This window comes from Artemia sp. Qi Xiang Cuo, chromosome 6, assembly GCF_049724085.1.
Source record: "Artemia sp. Qi Xiang Cuo chromosome 6, ASM4972408v1, whole genome shotgun sequence".
In the NCBI taxonomy this organism is placed as follows: Eukaryota; Metazoa; Arthropoda; class Branchiopoda; order Anostraca; family Artemiidae; genus Artemia; species Artemia sp. Qi Xiang Cuo.
The window spans coordinates 83,313,218-83,327,464 of record NC_142799.1 but is presented as its reverse complement, the minus strand read 5'-3'; the positions used below and the strand labels follow the sequence as shown (position 1 = coordinate 83,327,464).

General features: G+C 36.0%; 1 long non-coding RNA gene across 1 annotated transcript; it reads right to left on the bottom strand.

Annotated features, from left to right (window-relative positions):
* Positions 1 to 329: 329 nt before the first annotated feature.
* On the bottom strand, positions 330 to 7,003 carry LOC148951681 (uncharacterized). The gene is made up of 3 exons (XR_016141880.1): positions 6,913 to 7,003; positions 2,726 to 2,859; positions 330 to 1,447 (listed from the first exon to the last, which is right to left on the bottom strand). It is a non-coding gene; the product is annotated as an uncharacterized LOC148951681 (long non-coding RNA).
* Between the last annotated feature and the right edge of the window lie 7,244 nt (positions 7,004 to 14,247).

Below are 14,247 nucleotides of genomic sequence, written 5' to 3'. Positions count from 1 at the left end.
GCTTCGTCAAAATCCTGGGGGAGAGGGGAAAGTTGGAGCCAATTCTTCCAAACCAAGTGAAAATGACAGCGAAAATGAAAAATGAGCCATATAGTACCATAAAGGCAAAGATACTAAAGAAAACTGACCTGTTTCTCTGGATGACTAAATTGTGCAAGCTTATCTTAGTTTTGACAAGATATTTTGCAAAAACTAAATTTCAGCTAGGGGGGGGGGGGGGCAAACTGAGGTCATGAGAAAGAAGTTGGCCCCCCCCCGGCCCCATGAAAAATTAAGCCCCTGCTGCCCAGGTAAGTGTAGCGTTGTGTTATGGCAAATTATGTATTTATTATCATCTCAATACAAAGCAAAAGTAAAAACAAAAAAGAGCACAAAATAAAATGGACGAATATATTGATTTATAATTGATTCTATAATTGCTTTTGCTGTGTCACTAGATTGTGTTGACTGATGTTTTTTCCCAAAATCAAACTGGCGTTTCCTTTGTCATTATTTTCTCATAATTTTTGGAATAAGAAAAAAGAAAATAAGAACTGTGGTCACACTTCAACCAAGCAATAAAAATGTGCCAAAACATCAGAGATGGTAGCATGTCATTTTTCAAATTTATTTTGGAGAAATAATATTATGAAAGAAGCGGACGAACCCTTCCGGACAAGCAGCAATCAGTAGAGTTTTAAGGAATGAATAACAAGGTTTTTATGTTTTTATTAAGCCAGGTTTAACAGAAAAGATTTTAATACACTACAAATTAAGAAACATCTACAAGATGAGAATGAGGGGCAAGGCCTAATGGGCAATCAAATGGTAAGAGCAAACTTTCAAGCACGCTCTTTTTCATCTGACTATACCACTTGCATGAATTCGATTGAACTGCAATAATCTCTTTAAGATCATTTTAGCAAGTACTTCAGAAAAGCCCGACATTAAATTCAAAAGAGATATTAAATATTTCAGTGAAACCTACGATCAACTAACAGGATACTTTCAATTTTGTACAGCCAAGTGCTTTTTAAAGCAATTGTTTCTTCTAGCTACAATTAAAATTATCTGACTGTTTCAATCTTAAGTCTGATTTTTATTTTTTACTATTTAATTCTTTTTTAGATTTTGACTGGCAAATTCCTACGGAATTCAGAAAAGAAAAGCTTTTAGGTCATTTGGCAAACTTTGGTCCACCAATCTTCTGCCTGTTTATCCAGTGGGCTCGCAAAAATAGCAAAATTTGCTCGAAGAACTTCTGTTAGCACAAATATCAAAACAGGGTTGTTTATTCTTCATCGGAACTGTTTTGTTCCCTTATCATTCAGGTCCTATTTTTCTGTTGCTAATTGATATCATCACCCTCAAAGCTTAAAGTTTAGATTCTACTCCAAAGCGGTAAATGTGCCAATGTTGTCTTTTGTAGTTTATCATCTGCGGGTTGAGAGGGTTCCCAAATTCTTGTCTAAAAAAATGATCATAAATTAAATAAAAAACAAGCTTTTTTCAACTGAAAGTAAGGAGCAACATTAAAAATTAAAACGAACAAAAATTATTACGTATCTTAGGGTCGCCCCCTCGTCAATACCTCGCTCTTTCCTCTAAAGTTCAATTGGTACTTTTAAAAGAGCTTTTTTATTCTAATTAAACGGCCTTTGTGATTCAGGTCATTTTAAAGAATTGGAACAAAATTCGAACATTAGCGTAAAGAAAGAGGGGTTGATGAGGGGGCGACCCCCCTCATAAAAGTAATAATTTCTGTTCGTTTTACTTTTTAGTGTTACTCCTTACTTTCAGTTGAAAAAAATAGTTTTCTTTATTTAATCCTACATAAGGCCATATGGGTACATAAAATGTAAATATACGCAAAAAGCAAATATTTTATTTGCTTTTTAAAAATCAAACATTCTGCAAAATCTTGCAAAATTCCACCCTCAATCAATTTATCAAATTGTAACATCTTTATGCACAAGTGACACTAACAATATGCTTTTAAAATTCAAAATTCAGAAAAATCATAAATAAAGCAAAATATGTAATAAAAAAATAAATACATAAGAAAATATTCAATTTTCTTTGCCAAATTCGGACATTTTGCAAAATCTTTCATGATTTGACCCTCAGTTATTTTACAGAATTGGCATAACACCAATAATCATTGTTAACTGGCTCGTCGTCGTTAACCAATAGGCAAGAATAGACTTCATTTTCTTCTTGCAGCAGAACCAGCCGTTTTTCCGCCTCACCTTGCACCACCGACTTGGGAACTTGATTAACCGTAACGTCTCCAGACTCAAGGTGGCTGAACTTGCTAGAGTCACGCCCCTGATCCCCACCTCAAGCCAAAGGGTTTTACACCAAGATTTTTACTCTCATTCCCAAAGAAATACAATTACAAGTCCAGCATGCTATCCCCTCTGTAATACACTCCAGATATAGGTTGAGAAAATTTTCAATTTGCATTGAAAAATTCAAAATTTTACACATTTTCATTCCTGCACAAAGCAATATAGATACATTTAACAGAAATAAACATATCAAGCCAATTTTCTATTTGCTTTGTAAAATTTAAGAATTCCTAAATAAAGCAAATTAAAGAGTAAAATAGGAAATAGATATGTAAAGAAAACACTATTTGGCAAAATTCGAAAATTTCCCATAGATTCACAGAATTTATCACGATTCTGCCCTCAATTTATTTATTAAACTGGCAGGTCTCACAATCATTAATATTCACAATTACCTGAATCGTTGTTTAAACCATCAACAATAATAGGCTTCAGCAACAGGTCAAGCAAATTTTCTATTTGCTCTACAATATGCTAATGCTGAGTCTCTTCATATTTCTACTTACTTCTTTCTTCTTCTGGTAGGACTCTGGAAGAAAAAACATTTTAAAATGAATTAAAAAAAAATCACAGAAGTTTAAAAAGTTTTTAAGAAATTTAAGTAGATATGTTTTTTTTAGTTTTAAGTCCACATTTCTAAATGAAAGAAAGGCACCCTTCTTGGAAAATGTTGTGTAAAAAAATTTAAAGAAAATTGAGCATACATCTTCAAACATTCTTTTATAAAATATATTTGGCAACATATTTTTAATAATTTTTAAGAAAACATTTTTAATATTTTTTAAGAAAATATTTTTCTTGCGAACAAGAAAACTTTTAAGAAAAAGGTAGATAAGTTCGAACAATTGATAAGAAAATATTTTAAAGTGAAGGATAACATTCAAAACTGACACACATGGATTTCTATAAGCTGTGATATACCTACATTACCATGTCTATGGATGTGTCTATTGAAGGAGCAATAAAATAATACAGAAAAAGGAGGCTCAAAGTTTGTTTAAAAACCCAGACATAAGAAACAGAGACTTGCCATATACTGTACACTGTAGCCTTTGAGAAGAGCTTAGAATGAACTTCCCTAAAATCTTGTCCATTGACAGAGCTACTTTCTAACGAACATTGAGAGCCACTCAGCCAATTAGTCTGTCTTTCCAATATCTACCTTTAGAGGAAGCAGAAAATTGGAGTTCACAACAAAAAGTTCTATGTTGAGCTATTTCTCATGAGGCTGGCCCCTTTTCTTTAACCAAGACTATGTCTCCCTGGTTGAATAGCATTTTGAGTCATAGAAATAAATCACACATGGAAATGTGTATTTTTCAGTTTGAGAGGCCTTGTCCTGGTTCAAAAAATGGGCTTTCTCCATGAAAATAGGGCACTGCAATGGGATGGCTTTGCTCTGAGGGTTCATTTTCATGTTCAGTACCCTCCACATTAATGTCAACTGATATTCCATCAGCTCATTAGCTCAAACTATCCCAAATTGTCTTTTCCAAGAGCACCATAGTCAACAAGTTTGCTTGAAGTGTACTGATTTGCTTTGTTTATAATCAATTCTTCAAAGCACTGCCATAGCTCAACTAAAGAACCAAATAAGTCATTGTCTCATGTGATGCTGCTAAGATCCATTCTAATCTTCTTATACATAATTAATAAAGGTCTTCTTGATGTAGTGATTTATTAATCTGACTGTTGTTCTGATATCTATGGTGACATGATCACTGTTATCAATTTGGGGCATGTATGAGGTGGACAGGAGAGTTTCTGGTCTCCTGAGAAATACCAAGTCAAAAAGGCTTGGTTGCTGTCCATCCCTAAAACATGTTGGCTGTTCAAGGTGGAGTAGGACATCATGAATAATGTCTATGATTGGGATTTTAGAAACAGATTGGATATAGGTAAACTGGTATTTCCAGGTGATGTTAGGCAGGTTGAACTTGCCTGCAATTAATATATCACCTTGGCGGGTGTCTGCAATCTTGTGGATGAACTCTGCTAGTTTCCCTGTTTTCTCTGGTAAGTGTACAGATGGACTTATATATTCACAGTCAATTCTGACTGGAGGGTGGCTTTTATCCTCTGTAACTGAAATGTAAAAAAAAAATGGTTTTGGCATTGGGGCATCCAGTAAAGTAGACAATTGGGGTGGTGATAAGAGGATTTGGCCAGTTCCATGGCCACAATAATTAGAATAACAGGTTGGACACAGTATGGTGGCCTTGCAAACTTATATATGAGTCTAGGAGCTGGTTTCTTGAATTCTTGGGACTCACCTCAGTAAGAAGTATAACATCATAATAATTTGCCCAAATCCAGGATTTCAGCTCATTGATTTTGTTTACAATTCATTCTTATCTTTTATTTCTTTTAATTCTCCTTTTTGCATTTTTCGGGGCTGGCAGTTGAGTGATCACAGTAGGTTAAGCTAAAGGTTGAAGAAACTAATTTACTTGCTTTTTTGAAATAAAGTTTTGCTCATCTTATAAACTAAAGACTAGCAGGGTCAATACAAGATACTAGGGTATATAGGAGTGCTGTTATAGATGTTAAGTAAAGATCACCATTTATTAATCTCAAGGTCTAATGTAAAGTTAGAATCTAGGAATGGTAGCTACTTTCCAACAATTTCAATGACAATAATAAACCTAAGAAACCTGGAGAACAAGGATTTGACATGCTACACAAGATTTGACTGTCCTGGGTCACATCCATTTCAAGCTTCTTGAAGTAAACCCCAAAGAGCACCATTCAACTGATGAACAAGCAATTCCTTCCAAGAGCAAAGAAACAACATCTGATGAAAAAGCTAACAAAGTGGGAAAAAGTGTTCATAAGAGCTGATGTATCAGGTTTTGTACATGATTATGAAGTTTATCAAGGGAAGGGCACTCTTGTTGAAGATGACATAGAGTCAGATCTTGGAGTTGAGGCAACAGAGTTCTATATCTGATGAGTACCTTGCCATAGAAATAAACTACAAGATTTACTTTGATGACTGTTTTTGAGCTTAAAGAAAGAAAACAATTAAAAATGGAGATTTCAAAGGCCAAACAAAAATACTGAAGAAAAAACAAAGTGAACATTTCAAGAGAACAAACAACTCTCTTCTTCAGCGCAAATGAAATAATATAATCAAGAAAATTCCAAAGAAAAAAAAACAATAAACAAAGGCAGAAAGTCAACAAAACCAATTAAAACCAATGAAATAAACAGCCAAAAATTAAAAGGTAAATAAGATTCAATAAAAGACAAAGTCAAATACCTGTAATGATATAAGAATTGAAATCAAATACCTAACAACCATAAAGTGAGTCTCATTCACAGTATTTGCAAAAAATCCAAAAATTTTGAACTGCCATCAGCTAGATACTAACAAACAACTAATTAGTTTCAAGCATTTTGGGCTTGAAACTAATGAGTGAAAACAATCTAATATTCATTTGATGTTCATATTTGAGGGATCTTTAAGACCAAAAGGGTCCCAAAACAATGTATGAGCATCCCACTGCTCAAGAATATGGTTTGTATAGTTTCCAAATGAAAGCTAATAGATGGGAGCCAAAGCAAGAAATCTGCATTGCTCCACCCAAGTGAAGACTTAAACTTTTGTTCCTATATATATCTTGTCATTGGCACTGTGTCAAAAATGATTGCAAAAAATCTTCCCTTCTTAGAATTTATTTTAAACATGACTAGCAACCAGGGCACATAATAACCAGCTAAATCTCACAACTGTCACCCATGGACAGTTTTCTTCATCAAGCCATTTTGATTTATTTACATCACAGCACCGGTAGTGCAAATCCAATCCAGTTCTGTAACAGTACACCTGCCTTCTTAACATCACTCCAACCAACTGACTAAAAATACCAGAAGCTGATCAATCACTATACTCTCAGAGCAACTAAATCTACCTGTAAATCCATTATGGCGTCACAGGTACTGACACAAATGGAGAGTTGTTTGGCCACAGCCTGATCTGTTTTCTTGTCAATGTCCACTGAGGAAAGGTTAGTTTTTAGGTTGTTAAGAAGCTTTTCATGAAAATTGGGTGTCAGAGCCTGTTGGACAACGTTGGTTGCTTTTGTTTTGCTCAGTCTGGCATGATTCAGTAAACACAGGCCTGGTATACTTTTCAAAAGCTTCAGCAAGCCTTCAGAGAGTGAATATGGTAGATCATATTCAACCAAAAATGAGACAAGCCTTGCCTCAGCAGAGACCACTCTTTTGTTTTTGGATTTGCCAGAAAAGTTGTAAGCAAGTGGCAGAATCTGAGAAGTCAAAACTTTCTATGTTTTTTCATTTATCCCTTGCAATAAAGGTAATAGATGGACATGGACTACCAAATGGAACCAGAAAACAACCTAGGCCATATGAGAAATTAGTGGTTTATAACTAGCTTTCTTTGGGTAGCATCTCTGCAACTTTCATTTACATCTCAACTGAGTGAATAATATGCTATAAGAAAATAAGCCTTTTTCAGGATTATATTCAACATATCAACAAGTAAAAATGACATCATTCCTGCATTCTGGATTTTACACAGATTAACTAGAACTTTTTTTTTACTGCAAGAGCATACTATTAAGTCTATTGAAATAAAAGCGGAGATATAATGCCGAAAAGAAGCGAGAAAGGCTGAAAATTACTTTCTTTCACGCACCAGCCTACCATGTAAAATACAGGGTTGCCACTCAGCCGGTTTTTTTGGTGCCACTTTGGGTGGCAAAATAATGTCAATTTTGTATAAAAAGTGTCATTTGCCAAAAATTTGCCGCTCTCGACGCTTCGCGTCGCTCGCGCTCACATTAACAAGCTTTTTAAATTGGAAATATTGGCCTATCCCCTTGGGATCACCCCCGCGTGGTTTCCCGCATCTTTAAATTCTCCAACATGAAATGTCGAATCTAATGCCATCTATCAACTATAAAAAAGAAATTTTGATTTTACTCAGTCGGTGCTGATTTCCGGCTTTGCGCAGCACTTCCACTCTTATCAACTTTCCAGCCCCCCTCCTAAAAACCCGCTAAAACACAAATGGTGTTTACTGTATAAAATGGAAACTCGTCCCACAGAGTATTTTCTTCTCTTGTTTTTCTGAACAGTCTTTGTTCATAGCGTGAAAAAGGAACGGAAAAAGAAAAGAGGAAAACCTTTAGTTTTTTTTCTTTTGAGAAAACGGAAAATAAGCGACAGAAATACTCTTCTACTTTGAGGGTTTTTCATCCAGTTTTTTCATAAAATGAACTATCTGGATTGTTGCAGTGCATTCAGGTGCTTGAAATTTATCTTTTCTCCGAAAATGCTGAAAAGAATGGCACGAACATAGATCGTAGCTATTGATGATCCTACGATAAACACAACTAATAATGGTTCAGACACTAACTCTTTCAAATAATTCATTTTGCAAAAACTAGTGGAAAAACAATAAGACAGCTAGATCATCTAATCTGTTTACCACAACCTGAATAGAATAAGTTTCACGAGAACTCTTGCCACTCCCAGTAAATTTTTCTTTACGTTGTCTCCAGGGACTAGGGCATAGAAAAAGTCAACTAGTATTTTAAGTATCAATACGAAAGCACCTTTATAATAAAAAACGAGCATTTAGAGTACTAGCGTAAAAGCACATTTACAATAAGAAATTAGTGGGAATGAAATAACTAAAATGATGAAGTGCGTCCAAATCCAACTTTTCTAATGATGTAACATAAATTTAAGTAAGAAAAAAAAAGTGAAATTAGATGGTGATTTTGCTAATGATTGCATAGGATTTAAGATAATGGAAATTTTGGTATCAAATTTGTTTTCAGTAGGATATCTATGCATGAATTTTTATTGTCGTATTGCCAAGAGGTCAACGAAAAAATATGAAAAGTATGAACAAAATTGTTAGAGCGTAATTTTATGTCACTGGCCCAGTCACTGAAGAGGTCACTAGATATTCTTGTGGGACACCAGTAAGCTCAGTGGATGTTTTTGCATTGCTGAGTCGTTGTTTTATGTCACCAGTGAGCTTTACAGTCACTGGGCTTCAAGAGCTTTAGTGACGAAAATCGATGACAAGTCGCGTAAAGTTAAGCAGCCATTGGCCCAGTGACTGGTTAACATAGTAACAGCTATTAGAATAGTGGCGCAAAAATATACTCTTAACTTTTCTTGCTCTTTTCTTCTTTGAATTGTAGTCAACACTCAACTAATAAAACATAAAAATTGAATTCGGATCAAATCAAGAATTGCAAACTGCTTGACTGACTTATCTTCTATGTGCCTACAAATTATTGCAACAACAGAAAATAGTCGAACTAAACAACTGAAAAAAATTGAAGGCTTCTCCACCACATTTCAGTTAAATGTCTGTCTCTGTCCTCTTCATTACCAAGTATTTCATACCGAAGATCACTGGGTAATCTTCGCTTATCAGTGATAAGAATAAGAATATAAAAATTTCTCACACACAGATAGAGACAAACACGTTTATGTTTTTCACCGGATAGAAAGATTCTTGCATCCAATAATTGCCGCACGCGGAGTTAAGATAAAAATCTTAACTGACGGAAAAAGGATATCGATGCATATCTACATTGACAGTTTCCCTTCCGGTTTTTTGTCTGAAAAAATTCTTTTTTTGTAAAATAGTGCTACTTAGCAAAAAAAAGTGCCACTTTTGCTAAAAAGTGTCCTAATAGTGTCAGGTGTCCCAAAAAGTGCTCTAATAAGAAAAAAGTGTCAAAAGTGACACTAAAGTCTCACCGGTGGCAACACTGGTAAAATATCTGCTCTTGGAAGCAGCGTTGACACTTGGCACGTTTTTGGTGCCACTTTGGGTGGCAAAAGTGTCAATTTTGTGTAAAATGTGTCATCTTCCAAAAATTTGCCGCTCGCCAGGCTTCGTGTCGCTCATGCTGGTACCAACAAGCTTTTCAAATTGATAGTGCATTTATACATCACGAAAATCCGTCCGGATTTAGCAATCCGTGCGGAGATTCCATCCGTTTTTGCGCTTGGTAAATTCTGTAGTTATCCGCAGTGATTTGGTCATATCATGAAAGACTCTTGGCAAGGTTTTTAAATTAATAAAACGATGAGTATGGATTATCAATTGTTTCGTGATCTTATAGTAATGATTCAAGGCTACCCCTGCTTGTATGATACTGCTCACCCAGGCTATAAGAAAACCAAGAAAATGGCGTCATTTGGCACTCTATTGCTCAACAGCTCTCAGAGGAGGGTAATAACATTATATCTTTCTTAGTGTTTCGATGATAACTACAGGCACTACAGCTAGTTCTAATTAATTTTTAGCCAATTAGTGAATAATCATCTTTTAGAACTTGTCCTCACCTTGAAAACTTAGGTCACGATAATACATTTATTTAAAAACCTTGCATTAAAACGTAGCATTTTCTGGGCCATCGTTCAAAAAGATACAGACGGATTTCCGTATGGATTTCCGCAATGTATAATGGTTCGTTTACACATTGCGGAAATTCATGCAAATTTAGCAATCCGTGCGGAAATTCCGTCCGCTTTCTTGCTAGAAAAAATCTCTAGCTTTCCGCAACGTTTTGGTAAAATCAGGACGGAATCTTGGCAAGATTTTTAAATGAATAAAATCATGAGTATGGATTATAAAAACTACACGATCTTATAACTTTGGTTCAAGGCTACATCCAGCTTATATGATCCTGCGCACCCAGGCTATAAGAAAACTACGAAAAACGGTGTCATTTGGCTCTCTATTGCTCAACGGCTTTCAGAAGAGGGTAAGAACATGGGTCATGCTGTTGCAATAATTTGAAATTTTTGCCTTAAAACGCAGCGTTATTTCAGCCATAGTTCGAACAGAAACGGACGGATTTCCGCAATGTGTAAACGAACCATAAATGAACCATGACTATATTGTCCAATCCGCTTTGGATCACCTCCGCACGGATTTCCGCATCTTCAAATTTTTTAACAGGAAAAGTTGGCTCTAGTCCGATCAATATACTATAAAACAGTAATATTTATTTTACTTAGGATACTGATTCTCCGCTCTGTGCAAAACTTCTACTCTTGTTAATTTTCCAGCTCCCCCTCCCTTTTTTAAACCTGCTAAACGCAAATGACGCTTACTGTATAAAATTGGAATTCGTCCTACAGAGAACTTTCTTCTCATTTTTTCTTAATAGTCTTGGCTCATAGCGCAAAAAAGGAATAACAATAGAAAAGAGAATAAGCCGTCCGAACTCTTTTTTTCTTTTCAAAAAACGGAAAAAGGGGACAGCAACGCTCGTCTACATTGAGAGCTTTTCATCCAGTTTTTCCACAAAATGGACTATCTGGATTACTACACTGTGTTCGGATACTTGGAACTTTTCTTTTCTCTGAAAATATTGAACAGAATGCCGCGAACATAGGTCGTAGCAATTGATGACCCTATGATAAATTAATTTAAAAAAGTTTTTCCACAAAATAAGTTTTTCAAAGAAAAGTAAAGAACTCCATTAAACGAAAAATGAGCAAACATAAAATCAAATAATCTAGCAATCTCGAAACTACCACAAATCAGCATCGATAAATAAATGAAACCCAAAACGAACAGGAATTAAACTCAAAAGTCAAACTCAAAACGAGCAGAAATTAACATAAGTTGGGCACAAAACCCCTATGCCTTCCCATGCCCAGAACAAAATTTGCACTTTACTGAAAAAAATATAAATGTTTTATAGCTTTTATAACTTTAATAAATCAAATAATTTTAACATTTTGATTACCAAATATCAGTATATGTATAATAAACTGACAGTGCACATTTATTTGTATTTTTTCAGTAAAGTGCAAATTTTGTTCTGGCCTAAGGAAGGCATAGGGGTTTTGCACCCAACTTATGTTAATTTCTGCTCGTTTTGAGTTTGACTCGGTTATTTATTGTAATTTCTTTTCGTTTTGGGTTTCTTTTATATATCGATGCTGATTTGTGGTAGTTTCAAGCTTGTTGGATTATTTGATTTTATTTTTGCTCATTTTTTGTTTAATGGAGTTGTTTACTTTTCTTTGAAAAACTTATTTTGTGGAAAAAGCTTTTTTTTAATTAATTTCTGTTAGTTTTATATTGACATAGCCTTTTCAAGGAAAAAGAAAATAACACTTTAAATCGTTTCGTTTTTTAAGACCTTATAGTTTGGCCTGCTATTTGTATGCTGGAGAAAAAATTTCAGCAATTTTTAACAACATACACCATTTTAAAAATCTGGACACAAATAGTACTGTTTAACTTAGTTTCATACCTCCTCTAGTTAACCTGAAATGGAAAACTTGATGCCATTCGCAAAAAAATCTGTTTACTCTCTTTGAAAGCTTGGATACACTTACGCTATTTTGATTTGGTTAAATTTTAAGAGCAGAAGTAGCCTCGAAAGTTTGATCATAATACCCTCATTCGTTCTTGGGATACTGCTGAGATGCCTTATTAGGAATTAGAATTATCACAGTGTATATTGATTTAATCTTAAGGCAACAATTATTTTTTAAACATAATGGGCGAATGGGAGGGTGGGAGTGGAAGGGGGATTAGTTGCCCTCCAATCACTTTCGACTATTAGAAAGGGCATCAACCTTTTCTATTTTCAATCAAATGAGCCTCTTTCGAAGTTCCCACGACAACTCCCTCAATACAAAATGCCCTGGTCTAAACAACAACCACAACAAAAAATATTACTAATCACTTTCGACTATTAAAAAGGTCACTAGCCTTTGAATTTCCAATCGAATTAGCCTTTTTTGGAGTTGCTACGACAACGCCTTCTATAAAAACCTTATATGTGCCTAGGGCATAACTTAAAACCCTTGCTCTGAGAATTGTGGGGGAGTTTCCTTCTCAAAAACATATTTTCTGTCTGGAAATCAACTAGCCTACGCTAAAAAATGGCTATCTCAAAATTTTGATTGGCTGTGTTTAGGTGAATGATGGATGTGGGGGGGGGGCTAGTTACCCTCCAATCAGTTTCTACTATCAAAAAGGGCACTAGCCCTTTGAATTTCCAATCAAATGAGCCCCTTTTAAAGTTTCTATGACAACGCCTTCTATAAAAATCTTATATACCGCAGGAAATAACTTAAAACCCTTACCCTGAGGGTTGCTGGGAAGTGTCCTCCTAAAAAACATATTTTCTATCTGGAAATCAACTACGCTGAATAAAATGGCTATATCAAAATTTTGATTTGATGTGTTTGCGGGAATGATGGGCGTGGGGGAGGGGCTAGTTCCCCTCCAATCACTTTCGACTATTAAGAAGGGAACTAGCCCTTTGAATGTCCAATTGAATGAGCCTGTTTTGAAGTTTCGACGAAAACGCCTTCTTATAAATCCTTATATGCCCCCAGGGCATAACTTAAAAACCTTTCCCTGAGGGTTGTCGGGGAGTGTCCTCCTAAAAAATATATTTTCTATCTGGAAATCAACTACACTGAACAAAATGGCTATCCTACAATTTTGATTGGATGTGTTTGGGGGAATGATGGGCGGGGGGGGGGAGGGGGTAGTTGCCCTCTAATCACTTTCGACTATTAAAAATGGCAAACGCCCTTTGAATTTCCAATCGAATGAACCTGTTTTGAAGTTGGGGAGTGTCCTCCTAAAAAACATATTTTCTATCTGGAAATCAACTACGCTGAACAAAATGGCTATATCAAAATTTTGAGGAAAAGATGGGCGTGAGGGGGGGGGGGGCTAGTTGCCCTCAAATCCCTTTGGACTATTAAAAAGGGCACTAGCCCCTTGAATTTCAATCGAATGAGCCTTTTTTGAAGTTTATACGACAACGCCTTCTATAAAAACCTTTTATGCCCCCAGGGCATAACTCAAAACCCTTGCCCTGAGGGTTGTGGGCGAGTGTCCTCCTCAAAAACACATCTTCTATCAGGAAATCAACTACGCTGAACAAAATGGCTATCTCAAAATTTTGATTGGATGTGTTTGGGGGAATGATGGGCAAGGGGGGGGGGGCTAGTTGCCCTTCAATCACTTTCGACCACTAAAAAGGGACCTAGCCCTTTGAATTTCTAATCGAATGAGCCTGTTTTGAAGTTTCCACAACGACGCCTTGAAGAAAAACCTTATATGCCCCCAGGGCATAACTTAAAACCCTTGCCCCGAAGGGTTGTGGGGGAGTTTCGTCCTCAAAAACATTTTTTCTATCTGGAAATCAACTACGCTGGACAAAATGGATATTCAAAAATTTTGATTGGACGTGAGTAGGGGAATGATGGGCGTGGGGGGGGGCTAGTTGCCCTCCAATCACTATCGAATATTATAAAGGGCACTAGCCCTTTGAATTTCCAATCGAATGAGCCTGTTTTAAAGTTTTTACGACAACGCCTTCTATAAAAACCTTATTAGCCCCCAGGGCATAACTTAAAACCCTTGCCCTGAGGGTTGTGGGGAGTGTCCTCCTCAAAAACACATTTTCTGTCTGGAAATCAACTACGCTGAACAAAATGGCTATCTCAAAATTTTGTTTGGATGTGTTTGGGGGAATGATTGCCGTGAGGGGGGGGGGGCTAGTTTCACCCCAATTAATAGTCCTTTCGACTATTAAAAATGGCACTAGTCACTCCAATTTCTAATCGAATGAGCCCTTTTCAACGTTTCTACGACGACTCCTTCGATACGAGGTGCCCGGATATGGAGAAAACACACACACAAAAAAAACAACACATTGTGCCCACATCGTTCTTTACTTAGGCAGCGCTAGCGCGCTGCCTATGAAACAACTTATAGTCAATCAGACGCTAACTCTTTGAGAAATCCACCCGGAAACGTGTGATTCTAAATCTGAAAACAGAGGGATGGAAAAATGAAAGAAAAAAGGATATCGATGCTTTTCTACATGGGCAATTTTTCTTCCCATTTTTTTTTTTATTCCTTCTTTGT